This window comes from Phocoena sinus, chromosome 16 (assembly GCF_008692025.1).
Source record: "Phocoena sinus isolate mPhoSin1 chromosome 16, mPhoSin1.pri, whole genome shotgun sequence".
NCBI lineage: Eukaryota > Metazoa > Chordata > Mammalia > Artiodactyla > Phocoenidae > Phocoena > Phocoena sinus.
In genome coordinates, this window is record NC_045778.1 from 36,716,477 (window position 1) to 36,736,533 (window position 20,057).

Here is a 20,057-nt window from a genome sequence, read left to right on the forward strand (position 1 = left end):
TCCCCGACCAGGGATCGAACCTGCACCCCCTGCAGTGGAAGCGTGGAGTCTTAACCGTTGGACCACCAGGGAAGTCCCCTTCTTTCTTATAAGAACCTTTGTGACTACATGGGGCCCATCCAGATAATCCAGGATAATCTCTCCATCTCAAGGTCCTTTTTTTTTTTTAAATTGGAGAATAGTTGTTTTACAATGTTGTTTTAGTTTCTACTGTACAGCGAAGTGGAGTTCCCTGTGCTATACAGCAGGTTCTCATTAGTTATCTATTTTATACATATTAGCGTATATATGTCAATCCCAACCCCCTTTTCCCCCGTTGGTGTCCATACATTTGTTCTCTATGTCTGTGTCTCTATTTTTGCCTTGCAAACAGGTTCATCTGTACCATTTTTCTAGATTCCACGTATATGCGTTAATATGCGATATTCGTTTTTCTCTTTCTGACTTCACTCTGTATGACAGTCTCTAGGTCCATCCATGTCTCTACAAATGACCCACTTTCGTTCCTTTTTATGACTGAGTAATATTCCATTGTATATATGTACCACATCTTCTTTATCCATTCGTCTGTTAATGGGCATTTAGGTTGCTTTCAGGACCTGGCCATTGTAAATAGTGCTGCAATGAACGTTGGGGTGCATGTGTCTTTTTGAATCATGGTTTTCTCTGGGTATATGCCCAGTAGTGGGATTGCTAGGTCATATGGTAATTAATTACCATATGGTTTTAAATTAATTAATTTATTTTTGGCTGCATTGGGTCATCATTGCTGCGTGTGGGCTTTCTTTAGTGGCGAGCGGGGGCTACCCTTCATTGCAGTGCGCAGGCTTCTCCTTGTGGTGGCTTCTCTTGTTGTGGAGCACGGTCTCTAGGTGCGCGGGCTTCAGTAGTTGTGATTCTCAGGCTCTAGAGTGCAGGTTCAGTAGTTGTGACACAAGGACTTAGTTGCTGCGCAGCATGTGGGATTTTCCCGGACCAGGGCTTGAACCCACGTCGCCTGCATTGGCAGGTGGGATCTTAACCACTGCGCCACCAGGGAAGCCCCCATAATTGTAGTTTTGATTTGCATTTCTCTAATAATTAGTGATGTTGCATCTCAAGATGCTTAACTTAATCATATTTACAAAGTCCCTTTTGCCTTACAAAGTAACCTATTCCCAGGTTCCAGGAACTAGGGAGTGGACATCTTTGGAGCTTTTGTTGTGCTGAGCACAGTGTCTGGGCAGCCCTCTGGGAGAGATGGTTTATATTCTCCTTCCTCCTGCTGCCCGGAGCTCTCAGCTTGCTCCTAAGCTGGGACCAGGCAGCTAGCAAGGCCCGTGTGCCCCCAGATGGCAATCCTCCAGCCACCATGACCCCTCGTTACCACAGCATACCCCTCCCCCACTTGATTCGCGACTGTCCTGTCCGCCTGACCGCTCCTCCCTGATGGGCATGGCGCCCATTCATACCCAGCCACTTCCACAGTTGGGCCTGAGCTGCCCTGGGGCCCTTCTGGGTGTGGGGTGGGGAAGTGAGTACTCCTGGAAAAGGCAATGCCTGTGGCCAGTCGGGAAGTGCCAGGCCCAGAGCTGCCCATCCTCCCCCAGCCCTGCGCTGTGCCTTCCCAGGGCACCATCTTCCTCCCTGGCCTCCTTCCCTCACCACTCATAACCAAGCAGTCACCACCACTCGCACCCAAGCAGTCACCAAGTCCTGCCTCTTCCTCCTCCATCCATCTCCATCACCATCAAGAACTTGGCCCAGGTCTCCATCATGCCTCCCCTCATCAACTTTCTTTCTGTAGTTTAGATTCGATCCTATACCCCTGCCCCAGCTTATTTCTTCCAGGCTCCTCTCCCCATTCTCACCCACCGGGACACCCCATATCCCCCCGTCCCTCTGCAATGCTCAGGGCCCAGACTGGTGGAACTACTTCTGACAGCTCTGCCAATGCACCAGGTGCCTTTTCATTATGCTGCCCTCTCCCTGCCTGAGATATCCAGGGGCCCCCTCTCCTTCTTCACTGCTCATCCTTCAGGATGAGACTCTAGTATCTCCTCCTCCTCCAGGAAGCCCTTCATCACCCTTTCCTTGTCCTCACTGTACCTGCAGCTACCATGTTGCTTTATAGGAGTCTGTGTCTGTGACTGATACCCCAGCTCACTCTACCTGGCAGACCAGAACCTCCATGAAGGCAGAGGGCCATGTCTTATTTATCTCAGTGTTCCCAATATCCACCTCCCGGCCAAGGCTGTGCTGAATGGTGGATGAAGAGCTTGCCCTCAGGCTGAGCTGCTTCCTGGCTTCTGCCACCATTGTCCATGGATCACACATCTTGAGCTTACCCTTCGGGGTCTGATAGGAGCTCCTTGACCTAGCCCTAGACACCAGCTGCTGGGGCTTGCACTTACTTTGCCAGCTCTGTCTGCAAGCCTCTTACATGTCCAGCCAGCCCACTGAGTTCTGAGTCTTTCTTCTTCCACTAGAAAATGAGAGCAGATGGCAGGAGGGAAATCCACCTTCCTTGTTGCTCCTTATGTTCTGGTTATCATGATGCAGGCTTTTTTTAAATTTAACATTTATTTATTTAGGCTGCTCCAGGTCTTAGGTTGTGGCATGTGGGATCTTTACTTGCGGCATGTGTACTTCTTAGTTGTGGCATGCATGCGGGATCTAGTTCCCTGGCCAGGGATAGAACCCAGGCCCCCTGCATTACCCACTGGACCACCAGGGAAGTCCCATGATACAGGCTTGATGTACATGATCCCACTGAGCCCTGCCTTGTGTCAGCCTGTCCAGCAGGGACCACCTTTTCAGACGAGGAAACCAAATCAAAGAGGTTCCATGGCCCACCCAGTAAGTGGTGGAGCTGGACCTGACACCTGGCCCTCCTCATTCCTTCCTCCCCACTGACCTGGTGAAGGGCCCATGCAAGGCCACTGGGCACCATTTCCTGTGGAGATGACCATGAACAAGGCCAACAGCCACAGGCACTGTGGTCAGTCTCCCTCTGTCCACTGTCCCGTGGAGGCTCTGAGACCAGGCTGGCCTGGAGCCAAGTCTGCAGAAAAGGATGGGCTCTGAGTCTGCCTGCAGCCCCGGCCCTGCTTCCTGTTTTAAGATCTTCCTCCTTACTGGGCCCCTGGGAGCTGGGAAATCTGGAAACAGCAGCAGGCAATGTTTCTGTTTTCCGTGGCCAAAAGGAAGTCATATTTCCACTGGAAAAAGCATTTCCAAGGAGGGTTGCAGGAAGTCCAAGTGTTTAAAAGCCTGCAAATGTCTGCAGGTGATTAATAATTCAGTGCAATGGATGATTCACGCAAAAGGCCACTTTCAATTAACCTTAAGAATCAGCCCTGTCTAAAGAAGTGTCATCTGTCATCACTTAGGAACAGAGAGGCCAGAGCAGGATAAAGGACACGCTGAGAAACGTGTGGAAGACTGTGTTTCTGACATTTATGTCAACTCCAGCCCAGTCACCCCAGGTCCCTCTTTGTGAGATGGAGAAGGGTTTCCCACACCAGCATCATCGCTTTTCTCTGGTTTTATTAGGGTGGCCTCAGCCACCCTAATAAATTTCCCATAACCTGAATTTCCCATAACCCCTTCTGCTGAGGAGCTTGGAGGGAGCATCTGTCCTTGTCAGGTCAGAAGTCCCCTCCTTCTCCCCTACTCCACCACGCTGGCTCCAAATGTGTGCCATCCTATGGACGACCATCCAGGGTCCCAGGGTGCAGCCCAGAGCCCACGGCTCACTCCTGCCTCCCAGGGATGTTCTCTGTTCCCCTGCCCAGTTCTCCCTGCTTACTGTTCCCTGCTTGGCAGCCTTTTTCCTCTCCTGGCAATGGCGTCCTGCCTCTTCTTTCTCGGGAACTGCTCTGTCCTCTCCTTGTCCATGTAGTAGCTGATAGAAGCCGATCTCTTCCCTTTCCCCGCATCACCAGCTCGCTTCTTTTCTGGAGCTTTGCACATGACCCAGACCACAGGGATAGGTTCAGGGTGGGGTCATGACCTAATCAGAATCAATCCTGGAATTTTTGTGGGATCACTCTCTTTGTTGGTGGGAGTTGTTGAGCTGAAAGAGCTGAGTCTGGGGATGTCGGGAGCGCCCGTGTGGAGGAGTGTGTGTGAGACAAGAGCTCAGAGCAGCGTGGGAGGCCCGATGAAGCTGTCCTGCTCTTGGTCCTGCTGTGCCAGCAGTCATTTATCCTGGGTGGTGCAATAAATTACCTTTTTTTTTTTCTTAAGCCAGTATGAGTTGATTTCTGATATTTGCAACTAAGACTCTTAATTAATTGTTAGCCAAGGCAGGAAGTGAATGGGAGGTGGGGACAGCAAGCTCTGTGAGGCTCTTATTCCCATTTTACTCAGGTGGAAAGTGAGGGACACTGAGGAGATGAGGCTAGGGAGTGGCTGGCCAGGTTTGATTAGTTGTTCTAGCTCCGGGTTCCTTGACCACCAAGGCTGCTCCTCAGAGCAGAAGTCAGGGATCAATGCAAGGCTTGCCCTTTCTGAATTGTCACCTCTGACCAGGCAGCTGTCCCAAGGATTGTTGGCCACTCGAGTGTAGGGTCTTATCGACCAGGGCCATTTGTGACAAACAACAGTTAATTTACTACTTAGCCTTCAACACCCACCCCAACCCTTCCTCCAGCTTCTCCGATGCTCACAGTGGAACCCAGATTTTGTTAGGGGCAGCAGTGTGCTTGGCTCCCAGGGATGCATCTGGAGGGTCTGAGCCATTCCTGACGCCCACATCTCCCTTTGCTACATTCTGACTTGGCCAGCCCTCTTTGCAGCTAGGGGTGGCCATAGGATTGTGTTTTAGCCAGTGAGATCCATGAAGACATCTTCCAGGGGGCTGCTGGGAAAAAAATTTTTTTCTTTTGATATTTCAAGTTGTTAAATTGACATTTTGGCTGAGATACTAAGAAGTTAGCAATCGAACTCCAAAGAGTGGGGGTAGACTATGATGTCGATTTTCAAAGGCGGCTGAGAACCAGCTAGATGACTGGCCCATAGTGGGAAAGAAAAGGCTGGGAGAGTGGAGGAGAGAGAGGACTTGGGAGATGCCTTTGGGGAAGGCTGGGCTGTGACGTGGGACCCTCGGCAAGCGGGGCAGGGGGGAAGCTACACCCTCCCCTCAAGCCCAGGGAGCTTCGGCTTCAACAGGACCGCTCTGAGAGCTTGCTTGGGAGGAAATGAACTGCTGGTTGATGCGCACAGGCAATCGTGGCTTCTGGCTTGAGATGGTGGAGAGAGAGCCAGAGGCCCGAGCAATCTGCTGCTGTGTTGGGAAGTAGCTGCCCTCCCTCTAATGAGGGTCAAAGAGCTGTGGATCTCGGGGACTAGATGTGCCACTTGTGGTGGGAATGCGGGTCTGAGTGACAGGGAATTACCACTGGGGCTCCTGGGGCTTGTCAGGATGCGGGCTGTGTGCATAATTCCCATGATCGGATGTGGGCCACGTGAATGGAAGAGCTGGGGTGATGGGGCTGCTGCAGAAGGAAGTAGGAGGGAAACTTTCTAGGGGCTGAGAAGTGAGCAATTGGCTTCTGATTTATTTGTTGGGGTCAAGGGAACCGCACCTCTGGAGCTGAAGGTTGGGGTAAAGAGGTGGGGGAGTAGGGGTGGGGAAGGGAGGATCTTTAAGAGACTTTTCAGAGTGCCCATGACAAAATTAAACCTCTTCCAGATCCAGAGAGCATAAGGCCATCGCATGAGACCATCAAGAAAGGACGTTCCCTACCTCTTCCTTTCCTCTCTCCTTATGCTCTGACCTCAGAAGGCTGCAGTAGGCAAGGTGAGAGAGTAGAAGATGCTGACCACAACACTGTCTCTGAGATCAGGGGGTTGCCTGAGGCTGGCCCTGGCTATGGGAGACGGGAAGACTTAACTCTAGCTCAGGTTTTCAGACGTATTACCTGGGCCGGGCTTTTCTGAAGACTGAATCTGTTGTTGAACCCGAGTTTGTGTGCCCAATGCACAGTGAGGCCAAACAAGCTGAGATGTTGGAGTTTGGAGCAGAGAAAGGTTTATTGCAAGGGCCAGGCAAGGAGAACTGGCTCAAAAAGCCTAAAGTCCTCGATGGGTTTCAGGAAAGAGTTTTAAAAGCAAATTTGGGGGAGGGCTGCAGGGTATGTGACTTTCTACTGACTTGCTGGTGGTGAGCTAACAGGGTGATGTTCCAGGAATCTCAATCATCAGATTTCTATCTAGTTCTGACCAGTCTGGGGTCCAAGTGCTTACGCTCAGCATGTAGTCACCATCCTCCACTTGGGTGGGAGCCTTAGTTCCTGTAGAAGAACTCAAAGGTTTGTATCAAATTGCTATTCATGTCCTCCACCCTCCCCAAGGAGGAACCAGGACCCTGCCCCAAGCTGCACTATTGTTTCTTTTTTTTTTATAGATTTTTTTTTTTTTGATGTGGACCATTTCCAAAGTCTTTACTGAATTCGTTACAACATTGCCTCTGTTTTATGTTTCGGTTCCCTGGCCACGAGGCACGTGGGATCCTAAGTCCCCGACCAGGGATCGAACCTGCACCCCCTGCATTGGAAGGCGAAGTCTCAACCACTGGACCGCCAGGGAAGTCCCTGCACTATTGTTTCTTGACTGCAGGAATTTGTTTCTGCATTCCCTCATTTTCCTAATTAGTAACTGTTTGAATCTGCTCTTTGGAACTCAGGGAAGGTCTGAAGCCTTTTTCCTACAAGCAAGAAATGGGGGGTACTTCCCTGGTTCTCCAGTGGGTAAGACTCCACGCTCCCAATACAGGGGGCCCGGGTTCAATCCATGGTCCGGGAACTAGATCCCGTATGCATGCCGCAACTAAGCGTCCACATGCCGCAACTAAGAGTCCACATGCCATGCCACAACTAAAGATCCTACATGCTGCAACTAAGACCTCATGCAGCCAAAAAAACAAAAAAGAAAGAAAGAAATGGGGAGCACAGAAAGGCTTTTATACCCAGGAGGGCCCCACAGATTCCTGCTCAGTTTCAAATCAAGACTGTTGAGGGCATGAGGGCAGTGGACAGAAGAGAAGAAATCTCTGTTGAATGTTGCTCCATTCCAGGTGTGGCCTCCATAGAGAGCTCAGGGCCCTCTCATATCTTACTCCTTTCCCCCCTCCAAATGGATCATGTGATGAGGGACAAGGCTATCTTATTGGACTTTAGGGCTCAAGGCTGAGCGTTCACTATAAAGAGCAAATCAGTAAAAGTGCTGAGCCTGTGGGGAAGGTTATTCTTTGGGTACCTTCGGTGGCAGATTAAATTATCCGTCCCAAGTCCTCTTTTCCCTGTATTGGAATTGTACTTCCTCATTCTTGCACACAGTGGGGAAACTCACCTCCCTTCTACTTGACCTTCTGCTTGGCCTTGTTACTTGCTTGGGTCAATAGCATGTTAGCAGAGATGATGCGAGCAAAGGCTGGACTTGCCTTGCTCTCTTGTGCTTCTGCCATTGAGGTGAGAAGAGCACGACCCAGGGAGCTGCTGGTTCCAGACTGATGAGAGATCTGTGGAGCAGATCCAAACCGGTCTGGGAGCCTGGAATCAATTAGGTCAGCTTATGCCAACCTACCCCAGCCAAGGCGCAGACATGGAAGGGTGATATAAATGCTTACTGCCCAAGAGATTCTGTAGGCAGCAAGAGTTGACTGAAACACAATCATTCTCTTGTTGATTACTTTGGTGAGACTAGAGTGGGGAGCTGAGCAGGGCTCACCTTTGAAGAGCTACATCCTTTCTCCTGCTTCACAAACCTGCGGCTGTGGCCCCAGGTGGATGGTCTTGCCACTTCTCCTTACTGGCTGACTTTGGTCTTCCCTGGACCAGCCTTAATCTTTTTTTTTTAATTAATTAATTTAATTAATTTATTTTTGGCTGCGTTGAGTCTTCATTGCTGCATGCGGGCTTTCTCTAGTTTGTGGCGAGCGGGGGCTACTCTTCGTTGCGGTGCACGGGCTTCTCATTGCGGTGGCTTCTCTTGTTGCAGAACATGGGCTCTAGGTGCGTGGGCTTCAGTAGTTGTGGCACGCGGCCTCTAGAGAGCAGGCTTAGCAGTTGTGGCACAAGGGCTTAGTTGCTCCGCGGCATGTGGGATCTTCCCGGACCAGGGCTCAAACCCGTGTCCCGTGCATTGGCAGGCAGATTCTTAACCACTGCACCACCAGGGAAGTCCCTGGACCAGCCTTAATTGTTGTGGGAGTGGTAAAGCTCCAAGGCCTGGGTGCTGGTAGTGGATTTAGGGGAAAGAGAGAAAAAGGCTCAGGGAGGATACCTGGGGTGGTTGTAACACAGCATCCTTCATCCTTCTTCTGCTAAAATGGTACCCTGTGTGCGTTGTCTCAGTGCTGATGGCTCAGGTGTGGTTGACCCCACCCTCTGTTTTGGAGCTGACCTTGATTCCTCTGCAGTTCCCTCTCCTGGGTGCAGTGATGGGTTCAGAAAGACACAGGCACAGGGATGATCAGGGCCAATGAGATGTAACCCCATTTTTCCTCACAATGGTGGGAGAGAGACAGGCGCTCTTCCCGAAGGCCTTGAATATAACGCAGGAATCTTGCATGATTAGAAAAGAGCCCGATGAGAACAGGATCATCTTGGAGTTGTGGTGACCAGAGATCAGAGGGAGAGAAATATTGGGTCCTGGTGACAGTTGAATCAGACCATGTCTGAAGCCAGAACACTGTTGAACTTTTCTCTTAGGTGAGTCTACAAATTCCCATTTGTGCTTAAGCAAGTTTGGGTGGGTATCTGCCATTTGTAATCAAGAATCTCAAATGATACAAGATTGCCACCCGCTTTGAGTTCTCCGTGGGCCAAACTTGTAAGTCAGAGTTTGTTTACCTGGCCTTATTTTCTGGGCATATACCCCTCTTAGGTGAGTGTATGTGTATACATGTGTATGTGTGTTTACTGTTGGACATGGTAGAAAAAAAGAATTTATATAAAAAGATATTGAGCCACATCTCTACAAATGACCCACGCAGACATAAAGAATGGACGTGTGGACACAGAGGGAGAAGGGGAGGGTGGGATGAATTGTGAGATTAGGTTTGACATAAATACACTACCATGTGTAAAATAGATAGCTAGTGGGAACCTGCAGTAGAGCACAGGGAGCTCAGCTCGGTGCTGTGTGATGACCTAGATGGGTAGCGTGGGAGCGATGGGAGGGAGGTCCAAGAGGGAGGGGATATATGTATACATATATCTGATTCACTTCATTGTACAGCAGAAACTAACACAACATTGTAAAGCAATTATACTCTAATAAAATATATATATATATATTGAGCCGCTGACCAAATACCATCCCTTGAAAACTGTCTACACAAAGTACATACTTTACTTACATTATTTTATTCATTTATTCTTCATAACCACCCTCTATAGTAGGTATTTATTTTTTAGATTATGAAGTTTTCTTCTTTTCAAAACAAACAACTTTTTATTGAAGTGTAGTTGCTTACAACATTGTGTTAGTTTCAGATGTACAGCAAAGTGATTCAGTTTATATATATATATTTTTTCAGATTCTTTTCCATTATAGGTTATTACAACACATTGAATATAGTTCCTTGTGCTACACGGTAGGTCCTTGTTGTTTATCTATTTTACATATAGTAGTGTGTACCCGTTAATCCCAAACTCCTAATTCATCCCTCCCCCAACTCTTTCTCCTTTGGTGACCATAAGTTTGTTTTTTATGTTATAGTAGGTGTTTTTTTTTATCAGTTAGGAATTATTTTGGCTACAGCTTACAGAAAACCTGACTAAATGTGGCTTAAACCATAAGGAGATTTGTTACCATATTTTATTAACTTGAAGATGCCATTGATTATGAAATGTATCATTAGTATACTACCTTCTTTGCATAAGAAAAAAATGCTATCAAACTATGAAGCAATTCTTTATTATCAAATCGTTTGTGAGATGTGACTTGATTTTAGAGGTATTACATGTGACAAAGAATGTGGATCTTAGAATTGGTGAAATATAATATTACTTAGCAAGAAATTGGAGTTAGATGGCCTCAGATTTGGTTTGGCAAAGAGTATCGTCAAAGACTCAGGCTCCTTGTCTTTCTGCTCTGCCATCTCAGCATGTGTCAGCTTAAATTTGCAAGATTGCTACTATAGCACCAAGCTTGATGTTCTCTATCACCAAGTTCAAAGGCAGAAAAAGAAGGAAGAGAACATGGGTGGGATAAGTGCTTCTTTCCTCACTCACTCCTCTCCTTCCATCAGAAAGCCCTGAGCATGTTGACTCATACCTCATGGGCAAGACCCACACACAGCCATGCTGGTTTCAAGGGAGACGAAAAAAGCAGGTAACTGACTTTTCAGTCTTACAGTGGGAGGTGGGCGACGGACTGCAGAGATGGCTGTCCGTGTCACAGGGTTTTTGTTCCCATTTTATAATTATAAGGAAATTAAGGCTCAAAGAACCTTAGTTATGTGTCTTTAGTTATCCACCCAAGCACACATAATTAGAAATTGGTCAACCCTAGATTTGAAGCCAGTGTTGAGTGATCCAAAGTCCATGTTCTTTTCCTTGTACCATGAATCATCTGTATGTTAAAGACCCACAGTGAGAAACTTCAAACACAGAGAAGATAAATAATAAGGTATGTATTTGTATGCAAACACTGTACAACCCGACTATCAGTGGATAAAAGAGAGAAGGGTTTACTGTTCTTGGGTAACAAGCAGCCCAGAGTTTGGCAGCCTAGGGAAAGGCAGCCACTCAAGGATTTCATTAAGATTCTAGGCTCCCTCATTCCCCTCCTTTAACTTCCTTATTGTGTAGATCTGTCTTTATGGTCACAGCATGACCGCTGCATCTTAGGGCATCACATCTAGCTTTCCTTACTGATGATTCCCTCTTATATCTCATTGGTCAGCATGAGGTCACAGGGCTACTCCTAGTTACAAAGGAAACTAGGAAATGTATATTTAGCTGGGCACATTGTCATCCTGGATAGAACTGTGATTCTGTTAGGAAGAAAGAAGAAGAGAGAACTTGGGTAGTGTTTGTCATTAGTGCTGTGTGTGTACTTGGCCAGTGCAGTTGGCTTTCCTTTCTTCATGCAGGTGGTACAAACCTCCGCTTGGGGCTTAGGCATGGATGTGTGATTTACTTTGGCCAATGAAATAAATATGAGTAGAAGTGACACATACCACTTTCTAGTGGAAGCTTTAAGAGTTGGTGCGTGATTCCCCGTCATCTTCCATCGATGTGGTGACTGTAAAAGCATATGTCAAGAAGCCTCCAGTTGCCTGGGTTCCTGAGGAACTATGAAGAACAGAGCTCTCTTGCCAACTTATGATGGACATAAAGCAAGAGAGAGAAATAGGCCTTTGTTTAGTTAAGACACTGATATTTTCACGGGGTTTGCTATTGCCATGTAACCTAGCCTATCCTGACACAGGTAAGCAATCAGCAGTGTCCATCATTTGGTCCTCAGACAATATAATGATAGGATCAGCAAGGAACCAACACCCTGGCCTGAACTGGCACAAACAATGTCCCAGTTTCCCCAGAGCAAGGGCTGTTTTAGTGGCTTCATAAAAAGAATTGAGTCCATAGGTTCTCAGGCATGAGGGATGCTTGCATATCTGGAGCAGCCATTGATGCCACATCTGAGCCCACTGACTCAGCCACGCTCCCACCAGCTAGCTCTTCAGCAGTGTCTCTATCTCTTTGTCAAGTCTTAGAAATAGATGTGGTGAGGATCTGCCATGTATACCTGCTTCCCTCATAGAATAACAGAAACCATGTTCCCTCTTCCATCAGATGCACTCTGTCCTGGTCAAGGGGGTTTGGGTATGGGATGCAGATTAGGTCAATCAGATGCTTTCAGTCTGAAACCTGAATCTTGAGTGGAATAATCCAGATGAATTGGAAACTGATTGGAATTTATTCGCCTCCATGCTAAAGAGATCATCCATTAGGTTCTGCTATCTAGTCCTCAGAGCCTCACTTAGTACAGGTCTTTCTGGGCTCCCTGAAAGCATTGCACATCACCCAGAGATTATGGACCTGGAGCTGGAGGCAGTCACTGATTGAGAATCTAGGTCCCCTGTGGTCTTCTGTTGCAGTGGATATGAGTAGAGTTTCGGTGACATATGGTAAAATTGCATTCATTATCTTAAGCAAGAATATTTTAACAAGTATGTTTATGGGAGGAAGAATAGGAGTGGATGTCGGGTGGCCAAAGGTGCAGCTTGCAATGGATATTTGGTGTTTTTGCCTGTCCAGAATCAATTCTTGCTTCTTCTGGTGACAAAATCCATGTGTTCTCCTCTGTTCTCAGACCTCTATTCTTAGGGTCGACTGACTTCTCCTTGACTCTAGAGCTTGATCCAGACCTGGCCAGTCAGAACATTGCATTCCTTAGACCATGGTGATGAGTGAAGAGCTGGGCAGTGACTCATGTTAGTTTATTATGACTCAGACTTAGAATTTAAGGGGAACTGTTGGGAGTGATAATAACAATAATAGCTATTACAATAATTTGACATTATTCTCAATTCCTAAAACTCTTTTCCATGGACTTAGAGCTGTGAGGATCTAATCCGGGAGCTGCTGAGTTAACAACGTATGGAAAGTCGAGCTAAAAGAGACGAAGAGGTGCCAGGTTCTTTTTTTTTTTTTTTTTAAATAAATTTATTTATTTATTTTTGGCTGCATTGGGTCTTCGTTGCTGCTCACAGGCCTCTAGTTGCAGTGAGTGGGGGCTACTCTTTGTTGCGGTGCACGGGCTTTTCATTGTGGTGGCTTCTCTTGTTGCAGAGCATGGGCTCTAGGCGCGCGGGCTTCAGTAGTTGTGGCACGTGGGCTCAGTAGCTGTGGCTTGCGGGCTCTAGAGCGCAGGCTCAGTAGTTGTGGCACTTGGGGCTTAGTTGTTCTGCAGCATATGGGATCTTCCCAGACCAGAGCTGGAACCCATGTCCCCTGCATTGGCAGGCGGATTCTTAAACACTGTGCCACCAGGGAAGCTCCGAGGTGCCAGGTTCTGCTGACATCATTTAAGCCTCTGGATTCAGCCAAACCTGATTTTGGACTCTTGCCTTACAAGAGCCAAAGAAAAGTCCTTTGGTGCTTCACCCAATTTGAGTTGGGTTTTTGCCTCTCGAAGTCCAAAGAGTACACTGGCTAATACACTTCTTTTTTTAAAAAATATATTTTATTTATTTATTTATTGGCTGCATTGTGTCTTCGTTGCTGCGCGTGGGCGTCCCACTGTGGTGGCTTTTGTTGTTGCAGAGCATGGACTCTAGGTGCGCGGGCTTCAGTAGTTGTGGCACGCGGGCTTTAGAGCACAGGCTCAGTGCAGGCTCAGTAGTTGTGGTGCACGGGCTTAGTTGCTCTGCGGCACGTGGGATCTTCCCGGACCAGTGCTCGAACCCGTGTCCCCTGCATGGCAGGCAGATTCTTAACCACTGCGCCACCAGGGAAGCCCTGGCTAATGTACTTCTATGTAGAAGTACAATACATCAGTGGTGGCACCTGCTATGCCCACAGCCCTAGCAGAGGGGACAGCTAGTAGGTGGACGTGTTTTAGACCATGTGGCCATTGGATGGGAGAGGGCCACATGGTCTAAAGTGCTGAGTTCATCGGCTGGGCAGGACTTGTGAGCTTTTCTTTGGCATTAAAGATCACATATGTCTATCAGATTCCTCTTGTTTGAACTGGCAGTTTGGAAAGATGGCAGGAGCAAGGCAGCTAGCTGCAGAGGAAGACGCAAGGATGCATTAAGAGATGCCACCAGGAGGAGCTGGGGCCTTGGTGATTCAAGGTGTCCAAGCAGCAGGAATTCTGCGTCAGTAGAGGTCTCTAGTTGGTAGAAAGAGTGGAAAAGAGGAAAGTCAAGAGGTTAGATGGTGTACTTAGCTCCAGGAAGGAAGCAATGCAGTAATGGATATTTCTGGATCTGTCTTGCTTGTTCCTGAGGGCTCCCGTGTCCCCTGCATTGGCAGGCAGATTCTTAACCACTGCGCCACCAGGGAAGTCCCAGTGACTGAGTTCCTTTCTCAAGACTCCTAGAGAAATTCTTTATTGTATGTCATTGGCGCTAAGTGGGACACATACCTATTATCCTGAACAACCTCTGCGGCCAGGGTAACGTGATGCAGTGATTGGCTTAGGCCTCGTCATATGCTCTTCCTCCTGAGACCCACCCAAAGCACATGGGCATGGAGGAGAGGAGAGGGTGAGTAATTTGTAACATACAGGTTGAACTGCTGGAAGAGAAACTTCAGGTGAGATTGACTTAAGCAAGATAGAAGTTTCTTTCTCTCTTACCTGTGTGTAGGTAAGCAGCCTGGAGCCCAGGTGTTTTCCTATCTTGTTGCTTCACTAGCCCTAGGTATTAGGTATCTGTGTGGTATGAGATGTTTCACCATCTCATACCACCCAGCCAGTGGGAACGGAAAAGAGAAAGAGGAGGGTTCACCCCTTCTGGTCACAGGCATTGCCTCTCCGCACTTCAGTCCTACTGGTCAGTTACTTGGCCAAACATAGCTTTCAGGAAGATAATGAAACATTGTCTTTGTTTCCCCCTGGATTTCCATGTCCCCAGATAGAAGAAGGAGATCATGACCATTAGGGGCCAATTAGCGGTCTCATTCCCAGTCTGTCCCTTTGGCCAACCAAATGTCTGTGTACTCCATTCTCCCAAAGCTTCAAATGTCCTCCCCCAGGGGAAGACAACCCCAAAGTTCCATCCAGTGCCTGTACCCAGCTCCCCGCCTAGGATCTGGGCATGGACAGCCTGCAGTGTGGGGTCTGGATGTAGTTCTTCGTGGTGCAGTGCCCTCTAAACGCATACACAAGTTAGCTGCCTCATCACACCCAATGTACAACAGTACATTAGAACAGTATAACATAGTAGGAACCCCTGTCCAGAAGAAGGGAAAATGGAAACGCCTGCAGCCACTGGTTGGCTGCTGTCATCAAATCTTGGTGGGCAGAAATAGCAAAGAATACCAGGGTGTGGAGCAAATTCCTTGGATGAAGGTCCTCTCTCCAGGACTGTTCCCCACTTTGTTCACTCTCTTCTGTGGCCACATCTGACGTGGGCATCGAAGGTGCACCCCTCTTGGGGCTGCATAGTTTTTCAGCCCACTTCCTGCTGGTGTGGGTTTCGTGAGTTGGGGTTCATTGCTTTGAGTCAACAATGCAGGCTGGTGCTAGCCGGGCTTGTGGTTTTTTGGGAAACACATGTCCCTCAAAATCTTAGTTTTGGGCATGTAAGAGACTCTGGTCTTTTATTTATGAGCCTATATGATATACCTGTTCACCACCCTCTCAACGTGAGACCAGTGAAAACATTCAGCTTGGACTGGAAGGCAATATCCTCCATCTTTGCCAGTGAGCTGACTGTCACTGTCACACTGAGAACCTTTCATTGAAAGTACTTGAAAAAGACAGGGGTCCACAGTCTTGCCTCTTGCCAATACCACTTCTTCAGAAACATCTCCTATATCTGCCTCAGTTTGCGCTATAGAAGCAGTAGGATTTTTCAACCTGAAAACCTTTTCAGTTTAGGTTGTAGCCAATAGGCAAAAGAGCTTCTCCTAGCACACCAACCCCCATCTCTGCCTGCATGCTGCCACCTCTATCCAGATCCTTCTGGCTCATGTAGGACTTCGTTGAGAGTGGCAAGAAGCAGCCCGCAAACCTCAACATCCTGAAATTTTCAACCATTTCCCTAGAGCTACAGATGACTTTCCAAGGCACTGGAGGAATCAGTTTATCAACTGCTTTCGTGTGGCATAACATGGGTTTCCGGCTTTCCAGCCTGCAATAATGTGTATTTAGAACATATTTTAAGTTTCATTACCCGCAGCACTTCCCTTCCAGGTCAAAATTGTTGTTAATGAATAGATAAGCTTTCTTTCTGCAAGACAGCCCCCACCCCAAAGAATGGCTCTAATAGGCTAGAGGTTAATTCCTCTTTCATGTGATACTCGGTCATAGATAGTCCAGGACTGATAGGCCATGCACAGTGCTGGGATTTAGGCCCCTTCTAGCTTGCTGCTCTGACATACCTAGGGCCCTGCCCTCATGTGAATGGTACAGACTGGCTTAATGCCATGACTTCATCCCATCAAGCGAGGAGGGAAAGGGCGAGGCACATTCTTTTTTTTTTTTTTTAATATTTATTTATTTGGTTGCACCGGCTTAGTTGCGGCAGGCGGGCTCCTTAGTTGTGGCATGCGAACTCTGAGTTGTGGCATGCATGTGGGATGCAGTTCCCTGACCAGGGATCGAACCTGGGTCCCCTGCATTGGGAGCGCAGAGTCTTAACCACTGCGCCACCAGGGAAGTCCCAAGGCACATACTTTCTGAAGGGCACGACCTAGAAATGGCACTCCATCACTTCTGCTAACATCTCACTGGACACAACCTAGGCCCTTGGCAGGCCTCGCAGCACCGTGTCTGGGAAATGTGGCTTTTATTCTGGGTAGTCATGTTCTTGGCTAGAGGAGTTCTATTACTATAGAAAGGGAGAATAAATATTGGGGGATGACCAGCAATCTCGGTCTTGGGGTGATCCTCCAAATGAAATGGGGGGATGGATGGCGGGGAGCAAAAAGCAACAGAGGTCTATTTATAGGCTCTCTCCTGTTGTGCCCCAGCCCCTTCCGCCTCCTTTAATCACCATGAGCTAATTGTCTGTCTGTGTGTCTGTCATTGCTGTCCCCGAATCTCCCATCACAGAGGCCTTGAGGACTGGCACTTATCAGGAACTCAATAAAATGTTTGTGGACTAAACTGAGGTGGTAATAGGTACTCCTGGGTAAGCTACCTTTCAACCCTTCCTCCCTTTGTTCCTTCCTTCTTTCCTTCTTCCTTCCTTCCTTTGTTCCTTCAGCGAGCATCTGTTAGATGCCAGGTCCCAGGGAGTCTTCTCTCTCCAGGAGGTTCTTTTCACTCATGGATCTATGGCTAGAAGAGTCTCTTACACTCTAGGGATATTTTTGTCTGAAAAACAAGCATATACCTTTCAACTTAGTCAAAGCTCTCTCTTCCTTAGGCAATGACACATCGACACCTTTGAACTTTCAGCGTCTCCTTTTCTGAGACTCCCAGAGTTGCTGCCCCAGTGGTCACTGTTGAGCTAGCTCAGTGTCACTTCCCCTTTAGTTTGGCAACAGCATCTTACATCTTCACCACCTTCTGTGACCCTGGAGGGGCTGTCAGTCATAGCACAATGTCCCCACCCTCCCGGGAGTAGCACATGACACACGCTGGCCAATCGAAGAACTCCCTCCCCCCTGGCCCAGGATTGTCAAGCAGGGTAAGATTTGATTTGTGGATCCAGAGACACGAGGATGTAGATTTGGGGCTGCCAGCAACCCTTGTTTCCCAAGAGGAGAGAGCCCAGGTAAGAATGACTCTAACCCAGAGGGGATCAGAGGGAAGGAGTACGAGAGACAGAGCCTTTGAATTTTGCAATGCTTGAAGCTAGATTCAGTAAGTTCTCTTCTTTGCCTAAACATTAGCCCTTTTACTCAGGGTTCAGTTCTGATCAATGATTGGTTAATAGGCAAGTTAACTCAGAGACATATGGGGAGCAATCTGATTCAGAATTTGTCTAGATGTTTTGACTTTCTTCTTATGTTTTTTCAAGTTGCCTTTCCCACACTTAACTGACAGCAGTTTTGATGACTCGCTTTCCAGAGCATTTAGCCCAGTTTTCACAGGAACAAAACTTTCTTTTCATATTCATATTCCATGGGTTCATGTGCTGTTCAATTACCTTGAATAATGATAACACATATGGTTGGAATAAGTAAGTTTGGATACAAACTCAACTGACTCTTGGTAAGCCAGCAACTCAGCTGGGAGAGCAGAGGTGCCCAGCCAGCTAAAGTGTGTCCTCCTGGCTACCAGTATCCAGAAGGCTTTGCTCACCATCTTTACTGAAGGAATGGGGACCTTGACTCGTTCCACAAGTTGGTTAAGTGGAGATGCGTCAAAAGCACCTTTTATTTATTTATTTATTCATTCATTCATTCATTCTTATCTTTTGGCCACACCACCTGGCATGTGGGATCTTACTTCCTCGACCAGGGATTGAACCCACACCCCCTGCATTGGAAGTGCAGAGTGTTAACCCCTGGACCTCCAAGGAAGTCCCAAAAGCACCTTTTAAAGTTTAACTCTCTAATTCTCTCATAACTGTGAGTCTTAACTAAAACTTGTTTTTCTTTGATGAAGATTCTTTCTTTATGATTTCTGGTTCCAAACTTGCGTGGCCCCCAATATTTCTTGGTGATCTTCTATGGCATTTCTTTGGCCAGTAGTCTCTTCCACTTTCTGCAACAACTATTTCAAACCTCCTCCTCCCTCCTTGCCCCTCCAACCTTTCCATCTTCCCCTGTCTGTCTCAGCACGTGATCTTGCATTTTATTACACAGAGAAAACGAACCATCAGACAAGAAAACAGAGATCAACGAACTTCCATTTCCAAACCTAGTGCCCCACCTAGGTATTACCCCATCATTTTTTCTTGCCCTCTGGTTACACACAGAAATCACCTGACTCCTGTTTACCACATTTAGGATCCCACTGGGGACCTTACGCCAGCAGTGATTCCCACTCTTTCCTGTTCTTCATGCACTCCCTCTCTATGGGCCCTTCTCCCCACTGTCAAATATACTCAGTTTGTTACAATGTGCCGTGATCTGTCTGTGTCTGGCCACCCAGTCTCCATTCCTCCTTCTGGGGAAAATGCCTTGTGTGTGCGGTCCTGGTGGGTCCTGTGTGATGTTCCTAGAGATGCCTTTGGCCAGGTATTCCTCTCACCGTCCAAGGACAGAGGGCATGTGGCCTAAGCTCAGTCAAATGAGCTCCTGCTTCCCTGGTTCTTTAAATCTCAAGTTGAGAGGTATACGAAAGACAAACAACTGAAACCCTTCCTTCTAGATGGTGGGGTGGCCCTTGCTGCTGGGGTCTGCACCCGCCTGGCTCCTGTCTTGAGGGACCAAGGCCAGCTCTCTTGCATTAGCTTCCATCTGGGCTCTCTGCAATCTTCCAACAAGTTCCTTTTTTGCTTAACTTAACCAGTGTTGTTTTCTGTTTCTTGAAATCAAGGAAACCCACTACATGATGCATCATATTAAAAAGCAAACCAGGGCTTCCCTGGTGGCGCAGTGATTAAGAATCCGCCTGCCGATGCAGGGGACACGGGTTCGAGCCCTGGTCCAGGAAGATCCCACATGCTGCGGAGCAACTAAGCCCGTGCGTCACAACTACTGAGCCTGCGCTCTAGAGCCCGCGAGCCCATGTACCGCAACTACTGAAGCCCACGTGCCTACAGCCCGTGCTCCGCAACAAGCCACCGCAATAAGAAGCCCGCGCACTGCAACAAAGAGTAGCCTCTGCTTGCTGCAACTAGAGAAAGCCCGTGCTCAACGAAGACCCAACACAGCCGAAAAGAAGCAAACCAAAAACAGCACCAACACCAAAAAATCTCTTTCTTGATCCCACACCCCTTTCCAAGTAACACCTTTTTTTCCTTTCCCCTTTACGGCCATCCTTAAAAGAGCTGTCTGCACAAGCGTCTTCCATTTCCCCCCTTGACTCCCGTGGCTCTGGCTCCATTACCTCGTTGAAGCTGCTTGTTCTAAGCGCCCGGGGTCACAGCAATGTCCCGGTTTCCCTCATTCCTTTCTGGCTGCTCCTTCTCAGTCCTTTGCCACCTGGTTACTCACAGGTGGGTCCTAGGTCCTCTTCTCCACACTCTCCCTGAAGACCTTATCCACTCCTGTGGCTTCAGGGACCCCTGTACCCATGATGCCCAGACCTCCTGGGGAAGCCCAAACCCCAGTCCTGTATGTGCCACTCGCCTCTCCACCTGCTGTCTCACCCATCCCAGCATGCCCCCACTGAACTCCTGAGCCCACCATACCTGCTTCTCTTCTGTCAGGGTCTGAGTCTCAGGAAATGGCACTTGGCCCGTGAGGTCCTAAGTCAAACGCCTCCTCTCTCTACCAAAGCAATCAACAAACTCCACTCCCATCCCCACCCCATGCAGTCCTAGCTTGTAT